This window comes from Thamnophis sirtalis, unplaced genomic scaffold (genome assembly GCF_051295495.1).
Source record: "Thamnophis sirtalis isolate CommonGarterSnake01/CBP01778 unplaced genomic scaffold, rThaSir2_p1.2 scaffold_3, whole genome shotgun sequence".
Lineage (NCBI taxonomy): Eukaryota > Metazoa > Chordata > Lepidosauria > Squamata > Natricidae > Thamnophis > Thamnophis sirtalis.
Genome location: NW_028261383.1, coordinates 20,796,854 through 20,808,726, shown reverse-complemented (window position 1 = coordinate 20,808,726; position 11,873 = coordinate 20,796,854). Strand labels below are relative to the sequence as shown.

The following is an 11,873-nucleotide window of genomic DNA, read 5'->3' as shown; positions in this document are numbered from 1 at the left end:
GCCTGAACAAAATAAAACAAATGATTGATTTAATTGTTAATTTTAATCTAATTTTTAAAATGTTATTGTTAATATTAATTGGGTTTGTTTTTGGATACTCTATCTAATTTCCTTTTTAACTTTTGTAATATGTGTTTTTTTTAATGTAAGGCCTCCTTGCCTTGTGATCAAATGCCACTTTGCTATTAGTTTGTGGCCAAAGACTGAGAACAAACCAGACTCAGTATATCCCGTGCTTGCATCTAGTGGGAGAGTCCACAGATAACAGCAAAAGTGTAAAAAAAGAATAGAATAGAATAGAATAACAGAGTTGGAAGGAACCTTGGAGTTCTTCTAGTCCAATCCTCTGCCCAGGCAGGAAAACTTACATCACTTCAGACAAATGGTTATCCAACATTTTTTAAAAGACTTCCAGTGTTGGAGCACTCATAATTTCTGGAGGCAAGTTGTTCCACTGATCAATTGTTCTAACTGTCAGGAAATTTCTCCTCAGTTCTAAGTTGCTTCTCTCCTTGATTAGTTTCCACCCATTGCTTCTTGTTCTACCCTCAGATGTTTTGGAGAATAGTTTGACTCCCTCTTTGTGGCAACCCCTGAGATATTGGAACACTTTTATCATGTCTCCCCTAGTCCTTCTTTCTATTAAACTAGACATATCCAGTTCCTGCAACCGTTCTTCATATGTTTTGGTCTCCAGTCCCCTAATCATCTTTGTTGCTCTTCTCTGCACTCTTTCGAAAGTCTCCACATCTTTTCTACATGTTGGTTGTGATAGTTGGTTGTGATATTGGTTGTGATATTGGTTGTGATATTGGTTGTGATATTGGTTGTGATAGCGGATCAGAGCTCTGTTTTTTATGTACAACAGATTTAGCGTTTAGGAACAGAGGTAAGTTAGTTGCTTTTCTATTAATACATAATCCTTAAAAGGACTCTCCTGTATGGAGCCTGCTATGGTCTAATTCAGACTAGAAATATAGCAAAGGAAAATATTTTCCCCACTCTGTCTTATCCTGTTTTCCCCACTGGAAATGGCTGTTTGCAACACACAAGGAAGGGATACTTTCACAATTCAAGAATTCCAATGTTAACTTGGATTGCCAATAAAGTTCTGTCTGTGACAAAACATAATACAGCATTGCTTTCTCTTTTGAACTGGGGCATCTCCAACCAAGTTTCCTCTCTCCTTCTTTCCTTCCTCCCTCCCTTCCTCCCTTCCCTATCCATTCCTAGAGGCTTCCCATTTTGACCCCTCCCCCATCATTGCTTCAGCATGGTTTTTAGCTCACATCTCCCAGACTCTGTGTGTGTGTGTCTGTCTGTCTGTGTCTGTGTGTCTGTGTGTGTACATAGGATTGTACATAGAACAATATCGGACCTCTGAAAAGTATAGGCATGCATATGTACTCAATACTTGGTTTCAGCCCCTTTTACAGCAATTTCTGCCTCAATGCGGTGTGGCATGGAAGCTATCAGCCTGTGGCACTGCTGAGATGTTATGGAAGACCAGGATGCTTCAATAGCAGCCTTCAGCTCTTCTGCATTGTTCGGTCTCATGTCTCTCATCTTTCTCTTGGCAATGCCCCATAGATTTTCTATGGGGTTCAGGTCAGGCGAGTTTGCTGGCCAATCAAGCACAGTAATCCCACAGTCATTGAACCAGGTTTTGGTGCTTTTGGCAGTGTGGGCAGGTGCCAAATCCTACTGGAAAATGAAGTCAGCACCCCCATAAAGCTCGTCTGCGGAAGGAAGCATGAAGTGCTCCAAAATCTCCTGGTAGACGGTTGCGTTGACCCTGGATTTAATGAAGCACAGTGGACCAACACCAGCAGATGACATGTCTCCCCAAATCAACACAGACTGTGGAAACGTCACACTGGACTTCAAGCATCTTGCAGTGTGTGCCTCTCCATTCTTCCTCCATACTCTGGGTCCTTGGTTTCCAAATGAGATGCAAATGTTGCTCTCATCAGAAAAGAGGACTTTGGACCACTGAGCAACAGACAGGCCTGTTTTTCTTTAGCCCAGGTAAGATGCTTCTGACGTTATTTGTTGTTCAGGAGTGGCTTGACAAGAGGAATATGACATTTGAAGCCCATGTCCAGGATCCATCTGTGTGGTGGCTCTTGATGCACTGACTCCAGCCTCAGTCCACTCCTTGTGAAAGTCCCCAACACTTTTGAATGGCCTTTTCCTGACAATCCTCTCCAGGCTGCGGTCATCCCTGCTGCTTATGTAACTTTTTCTTCCACACTTTTACCATCCACATAACTTTCTATTAATGTGCTTTGACACAGCACTTTGGGACCATCCAACTTCTTTTGAAATTACCTTTTGAGACTTTCCCTCCTTATGGAGGGTGTCAATGATGGTTTTCTGCACAACTGTCAGGTCAGCCGTCTTTCCCATGATTGTGATTCCTACTGAACCAGACTGAGAGACCATTTAAAGGCTCAGGAACCCTTTGCAGGTGTTACGGCTTAATTAGCTGATTAGAGTGGGACACTTTGAGCCTAGAATATTACACCTTTTCACAATATTCTAATTTTCTGAGATTGTGGATTTGGGGTTTTGATGAGCTGTAAGCCATAATCATCACAATTATGACAAATCACGGCTTGAACTATCTTGCTTTGCATGTAATGAGTCCTATCTCATATATTAGTTTCCCCTTTTAAGTTGCATTACTGAAATAAATGAACTTTTGCACGATATTCTTAATTTTTTGAGTTTCACCTGTATCGTGGGTTTCTAACAAATTGTGGCACGACAAAACCGTGCTCGACTAAAGCACGCCCGATTAAACCGCGTCGCTGACATCATCAACAGGGCGACAACAGCGAGCGCAGAGAAAGAAGGGCGCTTTAAATAGCGCTTTGAAAGCAAGCCGATTCAAGTTAAGATTAGGGTTAGGTTTAGGGTTAGGTTAAGGGTTAGGGTTAGGTTAAGGGTTAGGTTTAGGGTTAGGTTTAGGATTAGGTTTAGGGAGGTTAGGTTTAGGTTTAGGTGTTAATTTTAGGTTTAGCGTTTACAGCGTGCTGCTGTCTCCGCGCTGTTGTCGCCCTGTGATGACGTCAGCTACGCGGTACAATTGTTGGCCTACTTGTACTCTGACTCCTGTGCATTTTGCATCTCTACGACCGATCTGTCTTCCTCAGCTTCCCTCACCACCTCAGTGTAAATTTAAGTTTTCAATTTCCATTTTACATCAGTCCACCCACTCTGTGCCTCTGATGAGTGAGCTGCAGATATTGTGAATGTTGAAGTCACTGATTCCACTGGGCATTTTTCAAGTGCCACTAGGCAGATTTCAAGGGTTTGTATGATGATGATGATGATGATGATGATGACGACGACAGGTGCACTTCCTTATCCATAAGCGCTCTCCTTTTTTGATTTTTACTATGCTAATATTGAACTTCACTGATTCTGGCATTTTCCAGCTCTTTCTTCCTGACTGACTTGCAAAAAGGAGGGATACATTCAGGCTACTTCACTACCATTACAGAGACAAAAAGTTTGAAAGGTGGGATGTTTTTGAAACATTTGATATGGAATAAATCATCTTGTGCCATATCCGTCATCAGACGTTGGTGATCATGTTGGCAATCCTATTTTTGTCAATAGCCACACAAAAAAGTGCTGCTGAATTTTGTCCAAACCAGTCCCTTAGATTTTGAAGCCATGATGTTCTTCTCCTGCCTGGACCTCATTTGCCTTCAATCTTCCTGGAGGATTAAATGAAGAATGCCATATTTTTCTGGGTGTCGCATCACATGTCCGATATATCCCAACTTTCATTTTTTAATTTTAATGGTTTTTTTAATGGTATAAATAGGTGACTCAAAAGATTAGTCAGATTAGCATCGATCCTCATTACTTATTTTCCAAGGGTGTGTCATCAGCATTTCATCAAAAAAGAACTATGGGATAATGTATAGGAATTAATAGCTAAAGGTAAGTTTTCATGTTCGCCTTTAACATTTGGAATTAACCACAGATATATTTTCTCAACTTCCAAAATATCCGAATAGTTTGTATTTAAGCAAATATTTAAAAAGCCATTTCCAACTTTCCAAATTGTTATTTCCTCCCAGGGTTACTTTCCCTTGTCCATTGCCTGATTTGGGGGTGGGTAGGGGGAGACCGTATCATAATAATAATAAAAAAAAAGAATACAGGGTTAGTTTTCTTTTCTCTGCTTTAGTCTTTAAAAATTGCTTTGTCTGTTTTAACAGTGTAATCAACTGAGAAAGTTACATTCAACTTTTTTACAACTATCATTGATATTTTGTTAACAGTGGGAGAAAGCAGTGCCTACATTTAGGATAACTTAGAATAGGGAGCACAGAGAGGTGGCACTTGGTTAATGACCCCTTCTGGCATTGAATGAGGGGGATTTATAATCATTTCGCAAAGTTCCAACCATCCCAGAATCCCCTGGACAGAATCATTTGATTGCAATCCAACATATGGCAGTCCATTCATACGATAAAACAACTAGACACAAGGACAATTTTCCCTCCTTCATGCCATCACTCTGCTAAACGATTCATTCCCCAAAGCACTATCTTATGCCCTGGGATGTCAAATCACATAGAAGGTATATATTACTATTATCCTCCTCATCTTTCCTATTATCTATTCCCTTAGCATTCTTATGACTATAATTTTGTTTGCATGTTATGATTTATATTGATTGCTTTTATTTAGTATCCTATTATGATTTATGTTATAATAATACAAACAATGGCAGAGTTGGAAGGGACTTTGGGGGTCTTCTAGTCCAACCCCCTGCCTAGGGAGGAAATGGCTATCCAACATCTTAAAGACTTCCAGTGTTGGGGCATTCACAACTTCTGGAGGCAAGCTGTTCCACTGATTAATTCTTCTAACTATCAGGAAATTTCTCCTCAGTTCTAAGTTGCTTCTCTCCTTGATTAGTTTCCACCCATTGCTTCTTGTTCTACCCTCAGGTCCCTTGAAAAATAGTTTGACTCCCTCTTCTTTGTGGCAACCCCTGAGATATTGGAACACTGCTATCATGTCTCCCCTAGTCCTTCTTTCTATTAAACTAGACATATTCAGTTCCTACATATGTTCTTCATATGTTTTAGTCTCTAGTCCCCTAATCACCTTTGTTGCTCTTCTCTGCACTCTTTTGAGAGTCTCCACATCTTTTCTACATCATGGCGACCAAAACTACATTGTGGTGACCAAAAATGTTGATTGCTTTTATTTAGTATCCTATTATGATTTATGTTAATTGCTTACTTGGTTTCCCAATATGAATCATCAGTGTGCGGCAGCAGCCAAAAAAGCTAATACAATCCCTGGTTGTATATGCAGGGGCATAAAGTCAACATCACGTTAAGTATTAGTACCGCTTTAAGAAAGCCATAGTAAGGCCACACCTGGGATACGGCATCCAGTTTTGGTCACCACATTACAAAAAAAGATGTTGAGATTTTGGAAAAACTAAGATGATTACAGGCCTGAAGACTAAAACTTACAGCATGAAGAATGTTTGCAGGATTTGGGTTTCACTAGTTTTAGAGAAAAGAAAACTACATGATAGCGTAGTGATGATAGGGACATGATAGCAGTATTCATTGGAATTCCAGAGGCTGCCACAAAGAGGAGGGGGTTAACTTATCTTCCGAAGCACCTGAGGGCAGGGCAAGAGAAAATGAATGGAAACTAATCAAGGAGAGAATCAACCTGGAATTAAGGAAAAAACTTCCTAACAGTGAGAACAATTAATCAGTGGAACAGCTTGCCTTCAGACATCGTGGGAGCTTCATGGGTGGGAAGTTTTTAAGAATAGACTGGACAGTACCTTATTTGAAATGTATAGGGTTTCCTGCCTGAGCAGAGGGTTGGACTAGAAGACCTCCAAAGCCCCTTTCAGCTCTAGTCTATCTGATTGACCCACTGAGAGTTGTATCATGATTTATGTTAATTGTATTTTATGATTATGGTAATGATTTATTATTTGTTACTTGTTTGTACACAGAGCTTATGTACCAGAGACAAACTCCTTGTGTGTCCAGTCATACTGGGCCAATAAAGAATTCTATCCCATCCCATCTTTCTCCCAGAGTTGTGGAATCACAACTTGCAATCTTCCCTGCTTGCTTCCCCCAAGCAAGGTCAACGAAGAAGCCAACAAGAAAGTTCAAAGGTCACTCGCATTCCTGCCACATTCTTTCTTAAGGGGCACCCACAGCACCACTCTGCCTTCACTCCATAGTGCATATCTATCTGCTTAGCCACATGGTGCAGGTGGTACAGCAGGCACTGGTGTACACTCCTACAGTCTGGCAATCTCTCCGGCTCAGCCATGCTTGCAGAACAATAGCTACTTATCTACTTGCCAGCCTGTTTGCCAATTTCCCCAGGACTTGTAACTTCCTGATACTTACTCGTTTCCTTTGCTTATTAGAAGCCAGCAGGAAATTGCAATGAAGTCCTCACTCAATGACAGCAGCAGGGAGTGCTGAAATTGCCGAAATGATGTACTCATGTGATACAGGTAATCCTCGACTTACGACCACAATTGAGCCCAACATTTCCGTCGCTAAGTGAGATTTTGTTAAGTGAGTTTTGCCTCATTTTACGACTTTTCTTGGCGCAGTTGTTAAGTGAATTACTGAACTTGTTTATTATTATTTATTAATTAGACTTATATACCGCTTCATAGGGCTTTCAGCCCTCTCTAAGAGATTTACAGATTTTTAGCAAATTGAGTCAGCAAATTGCCCCCACAGTCTGGGTCCTCATTTCACCCACCTCGGAAGGATGGAAGGCTGAGTCAACCTTGAGCGGGTAAGATTTGAACCGCTGAACTGCAGATAACAGTCAGCTGAAGTGGCCTGCAGTACTGCACCCTAACCACTGCGCCACCTCGACTCCTCCGTGTTGCCTGACACTAAGGCTGCATTACTATTAGTCTTCTCATCGTTCCTATCACCCATCTCCTCCCACTTGTGACTGCAGGACTATATAACCTTGTTGCTTGTATCCTTTTGATTTATATTGATATTGTTTCCTGATTGCTTATTTGTACCCTATGACTATCATTAAGTGTTGTACCTTATGATTCTTGACAAATATATAGTATCTTGTCTTTTTATGTACCCTGAGAGCATATGCACCAAAGACAAATTCCTAGTGTGTCCAATCACACTTGGCCAATAAAGAATTCTAGTCTACTCTATTCTATTTGGTCACCACATTATAAAACAAATATTGCTGGGAAGTCCTTTGTACCTGGATCCAGTTTAAATACACTTCCTCAAAACCCGTTTAGGACCAGTTCTGAACACTCTTTTGATTTCAGCTATAACAAAGTCTAACTAAAGTTACTCTTAACATTCCAAAATAGAATCATTATTGCAAATACAGTGCGTATTTTTTTTTTTTGTTTACATGTTCCTTTAAAACTTTGCTGTAAAATGCTGTTTTGGCCGCTGAATTCTGCATACGGAAGCAGAATTGGTTGGGTGATCATTTTACAATCATATTCGTGTCAAACTTTCTCAAAACCTTAACGGGTTAAACACACAAAGTTCAGCAGCTAGAGTAGATCCAGAGATGTAGACTACCCCCGCCCTCCCTTTTCCTCTTAGTGAATTCCTTTTCCTGTAACTCTTTCGGATAAAAACTTTTAGTTTGGTGTTGTCGTTGTTTAATTTTGCTGGGCGAATCTCAACAGTTCGGAAAGGGTAAGTTACATTTGAAACTTTTCAGAAAAAGAAAAGATCAGAGAATAAGAAATCCGGGAAGGAGGACTGGGGCGCGGGCGGGGGGGAGGTTAAAGGGAAATATTCCTTGAGTAAATAATTGATTTAAAAAAAACGACCCTGCTCCTATTTAACTCTCTCCTGGTAAAGGAGAGTTAGTCCTTGCAGAGCTCACTATTCCTATAGAAAATTGAACCTCCATGTTCAAGCATAGCACCCAGCCGCACAATCGAGGGGCGGGGAAAGGCGTACAAAGAGGGCGCGGAGGCGTCCCGGGTGGGGAGACAAAAAGGACAAAAAGAGCATCGGGGCAATTGAGTTGCAAGCGGCGTCTCTTTGTTCCATGAATCGTGACACGATCCCGCGGAGATGCGAAAGGGGCGGGGCTGGCGGTCACGGCGACGCCTCTATTGTCATGTTCGCCGAAGCCTCGGATGAACAGAATAAGAGTTGGAAGGGGTCTTCTAGGTCATCTAGTCTAACCCCCCCCCCCGTCCCAGCGCACAAGCAGGTGACCCTACAGCATTTCTGATGGATGACAGTCCAGTCTGTTCTTGAAAGCCTCCAGTGATGGAAGCTCCAGCAACTTTAGTTCCACTGGTTGATTGTTCCCACTGTAAGATGCAAGATATAAAAGCTTTGCATCTGGTAGGAAAAATGTAGAGGCCAAGTATAGGATGGCAGAGAGGCAACCTAGCAGTAGTATATGTGAAAGGAGTTGGGCGTTATTACAGAATATATAGAATAACAGAATTGGAAGGGGCCTTGTAGGTCATCTAGTCTAACCCCCCCTCCCAGCGTACAAGCAGAAGACCCTACAGCATTTCTGACGGATGGCAGTCCAGTCTGTTCTTGAAAGCCTCCAGTGATGAAGCTCCCACAACTTCTGAAGGCAAGGTGTTCCTTTGGTTGATTGTTCTTGCTGTCAGAAAATTCTTCCTTATTTCTTGGTTGAATCTCTCCTTGATGCATTATTCCTTGTCTGGCCTTTAGGTGCTTTGGAAAATAGGTTGATCTCTCTCCTCTCTGTGACAGCACTTCAAATATTAGTTATCATGACTTCCCTAGTCCTTCTTTCCACTAGACTAGCCATGCCCAGTTCCTGTAACCGTCCTTCATATGTTTTCCTCTCCAGTCCCCTAATCATCTTCGTTGCTTTTCTCTGCACTCTTTCTAGAGTCTCAACATCTTTTTTGTAGTGTGATGGCCAAAACTGGATGCAATACTCTGTGATCTTTCTAAGGCTTTATAGATTCTCTGCGGGGGAATCTCTTGAGACAGAGTTGCGGGGTCAACCTAAAAGAAAGTCAGTTGTAAGTGTGAAAAATGGTCATAAGTCACTTTGTTCAGTGCCGACTTCAAACGGTTGTTAAATGAATTGTTGTAAGCCGTTCCAAACTGTACGCAATCCCTTAGTCTGGAAGCTCCATTTTTCTTGGTTATTATCTTGGAAAAGATTATTTGGAGTGCTTCTCTTAAGCTAGAAGAAAATGGGCATTCATGGCAGCATCTGTAAGCAAGCACTTCCATGGATTGTTCTGGTACAATTTTCCACGACTATTTTTAAAAAATCTTTCCTGAAGCTCTTATAAAACCAATAATTTTCTGGACAAGTTTGTAAGAGGGGGCAAAAGCTTTTTGCATTGGCCTTCTCTGCCCCTACAGTATCCTGTTTGTGGCTACTAGATAACGCAAGGCCAGGGCTTCAGGCTCTTAGTTGGCATTCCTGTAACCACTGTACCCACATGCCCTGTAGCTGTTTGTGGACAGGACTTAATCTCACCCCCGGTTTCATGTTGAAACAGCTTCACTTTTCCCATTTGTATTGCTCAATATTTTATTGTTAGCAAACAAGCTACTTCTGCATACAGGTATCCCTTGACTTGGTTGTTTAATGACCATTTGAAGTTATAGGGGCAGTGAGACAAGTGACTTATGACTGTTTTTCACACTTATAGCTGTTGCAGCATCTCAGTGGTCACGTGATCAAAATTCAGATGCTTGGGAACTGGTTCATATTTCTGACGGTTGCAGTGTCCTGGGGTCATGTGATCACCTTTTGCAAACTTTGGCCAAGCAAAGTTAACGGGAAAACCAGATTGACTTAACAACTGTGTTACTAGCTTAACAACTGCAGTGACTCACTTAACAACTGTGGCAAGAAAAATGGGGAAAAACTCACTTAAGAACTGTCTTGCTTAGCAGAGGAAATTTTGGGCTCAATTGTGGTTGTAAATCAAGGATTTCCTGAATTGTAAACCTCTCGTGTTCACAGGAGATCTATCCCAACATGTCGATTTTGGGGGAAATAATAAAACAGCTGGTTTGCTGATTACAAAGGAAAGCATGATGCTAGCCAAAAGATAGCTTCCTAAAACTCCACTCCTATTTCACTATACTTGTCCATTTTCTAGGGAGGTTTCTCTGCTTGATAGCTTAGCTGTAACTAATATTTTTGACAGTTTAATAAAGGCTAGTTGGTTTTAAGTCAGATATACCAGTCTTAAGATTGTTTATCATAGCTTACTGTTGCATGCAGCGATCCCAGACATTGTGGTTTCAAAATCATGGTTTGTGGGCTTAGAAATTCAGAATGGGCAGTCTTTAAGTGGTTTCTGAAGATGGGAGTAACATTTTTGAAGTTCTGTTTTTGCATTGGGAGTGAGTTCTCTAAAACTCTTATATGGGGAGGGTGTTAGAGGTTAAGTTTACCTATATCTATATCTATCTATCTATCTATCTATCTATCTATCTATCTATCTATCTATCTATCTATCTATCTATCTATCTATCTAATTTTCTTGTACTAAATTAACAAAAGGAAACTGCAAAACGTGTAACTGTATTACTGAAACAGCATTAATTGAAAGGGGAGGAAGAAGAAAAATTGGAGACTGGAAAGGACCTGGGAAATGTAAACGTTACAGAAGAGGAAATCAAAAAATGCTTGATCAGTGTAAATTATGCTGAATGGGGAATTCTGGCAGTTGAAGTCTCCACATCTTTAAGTTGCAAAGAATATAGTTTAGTTTACTTTATTGTCATTACACCTAGTACAACAACATTAAATAGAATCCTGGGGCTGGAAGGGACCCTGAAAGTCTTCTGGTCTAACTCCCTGCCCAAGGCAGGAGATCTTATACCAGTGATGGCTAACCTTTTTGTCCTTGTGTGCTGAAATCTTGCGCACGTGCATACCCACAATGCAATGCGTTCTGCCCCCTGTGCATGCTGGAGGTGTTTTCACCCTTCCCAGGCTCCAGAGGCCTTACTCGAGCCTCTGGGAGGGCAAAAATGGGGAGGACCTCCAGAGCCCGGAAACTGGCCTCTTTCCAGATTTCCAGATTTTCAGGGAGGGTCATTTTTCACCCTCCCCAGGCTCCGGAATTTCTTCAAGCCTCCGGGAGGGTGAAAATACCTCCCTCAGTCTCCCTGAAGCCTCCTGGCACAAAAAAATGGAGTGCAGGAGAGGAGAGTACACCCCCGCACATGTGTGCTTACACCCCCCCACACACATGTGCACGTGTCTCGCGGCAGAGACCTGAAAATTGGCTGGCTGGCGGGAGGCGTGCGTGCATGCACGGTGGAGCTGCTGACCTGGGTGACAGCTTGTGTGATCTCAGAGAGAGCTCCAGGTGCCAAAGGTTTGCCATCAGGGCCTTATACCATCTGTCAAATGGTTGTCAAGTCTATTTTTTTGAAAGCCTCCAGTGTTGGATCACCTACAACTCCAAGAGGTAAGATAATCCATTGATTAATTCTCCTCACCATCAGAACATTTCTCCTTACTTCTAGGGTGGATCTCTAGAGAACAAGCCAATTCTATTTTCTTTGTGACAGATCCTCAAGTGTAATGGAAAAGGAGCTATCGCATCCCCGTTATACCTTCTCTTTGAGGGCCTAGGCCAGTGTTGGCGAAACATGTCGGCAACGAATGCCGAAACTGGAGCGTGTGTGTGTGCCGGAAACCATAAGAACAACTGCCCAGTGGGCTTCCGTGCATTGGGAAGATAATCCGGTTTCTAGCACATGCATGCATGAAAATCGGCTGGCTGGTGCGCATGTACGCGCTGGAGAACAGAAGATCATCTTCCTGGTGCACACAGGCGCACCAGGTGGCTGCTGTTC

The 11,873-nt window shown here is 42.0% G+C and overlaps 1 protein-coding gene across 1 annotated transcript in view; it reads left to right on the top strand.

The window, feature by feature from the left end:
* The first annotated feature begins 7,652 nt into the window (after window positions 1-7,652).
* Window positions 7,653-11,873, top strand: part of LOC106538310 (uncharacterized) — a 43,640-nt gene continuing 39,419 nt past the window's right edge. Inside the window, exon 1 of the mRNA XM_087711465.1 lies at window positions 7,653-7,727. The gene's annotated coding sequence lies outside the window, so the exon portion shown is untranslated. The remainder of the gene's footprint in view (window positions 7,728-11,873) is intronic.